The sequence below is a fragment of the Nothoprocta perdicaria genome, unplaced genomic scaffold, assembly GCF_003342845.1.
Source record: "Nothoprocta perdicaria isolate Ctin4 unplaced genomic scaffold, notPer1 scaffold_670, whole genome shotgun sequence".
NCBI lineage: Eukaryota > Metazoa > Chordata > Aves > Tinamiformes > Tinamidae > Nothoprocta > Nothoprocta perdicaria.
In genome coordinates, this window is record NW_020455944.1 from 9057 (window position 1) to 10070 (window position 1014).

The 1014-nt window shown below is 71.5% G+C and overlaps 1 long non-coding RNA gene across 1 annotated transcript; it reads left to right on the top strand.

Annotated features, from left to right (window-relative positions):
• The first annotated feature begins 47 nt into the window (after positions 1-47).
• LOC112956822 lies at positions 48-916 on the top strand. The gene is made up of 2 exons (XR_003251115.1): positions 48-171; positions 846-916. It is a non-coding gene; the product is annotated as an uncharacterized LOC112956822 (long non-coding RNA).
• The last annotated feature ends 98 nt before the right edge of the window (positions 917-1014 follow it).

Sequence of the window (1014 nt, forward strand, 5' to 3'; positions counted from 1 at the left end):
GGGCGGCGCGGGCGGCGCGGGCACCGCTGCTGAGCCCCGTGCACGCAGGCGCTGCGCGAGGACATCGACGCGCTGCAGGGCGAGCTGGACACGCTGGGCATCCTGGGCGTGGAGCTGGTGTCCTCCTGYGGAGACCCCGACAAGCCCGACGTCACCCGGAGCCTGGATGAGGTGGGTGCTCGAGGGGGCTCCGGCCGCGGGGTTATGGAAAGGGGCCGGAGCTGCCGCTCCAGGGCACCAGGATGGGGCGTCCCCGAGTCCTCCCGGTGATGCCCTGGGTGGGGGTCCCGGGGAGACACCAGGTTGGGGGTGCAGGGAGCCCCAGGGATGGGGACACTGGAGGGGGGGTGTGGGCAGACGCAGGGGAGGGGGTGCCGGGGAGGTGGGCGCCTGGCGTTCAGCAAGCCGGGGGCTCCGGGGAGCCCAAGGTGGGCGGCCGGGGAGCCMTGGGCCGGGGCATCCTGCAGAGCAGCGCGTTTCCTTGGAGATCCCATTGGTGGGTGTCCTGGGGACAGGGATGGGGGCCCAGGATCCAGGGATGAGGGTCTTAGGGATCCAGGGATGGACTCCCAGGATCCAGGGATGGGGGACAGGGATGGTGTCCCAGGATCCAGGGATGGGATCCTGGGATCCAGGGATAGGGTCCCTGGGATCCAGGGATGGTGTCCCAGGGTCCAGGGATGGGGTCCTGGGATTCAGGGATGGACTCCCAGGATCCAGAGATGGAGTCTTGGGATCCAGGGAGGGTGGCCTGGGATCCAGGGATCTGGTCTTGGGAATCCAGGCCGGGGTCGGGGTTGGGATGCCGGGGGTCCTGGCYGGCGCCGACCTCGTGCCCGCCGCAGCTCTACTCCTCGTGGCACGGGCTGAGCAAGGTGTGGACCGAGCGGCACGGGCGCCTCGAGGAGCAGCTCCAGGCCGCGCTCAGCTACCAGGAGGCCATGCAGGTGCGGGGACCACGGGGCGCCGCGGGGACGTCCCCGCGCCGGGCTGTTGCACCGGAGCCGCGGCTGC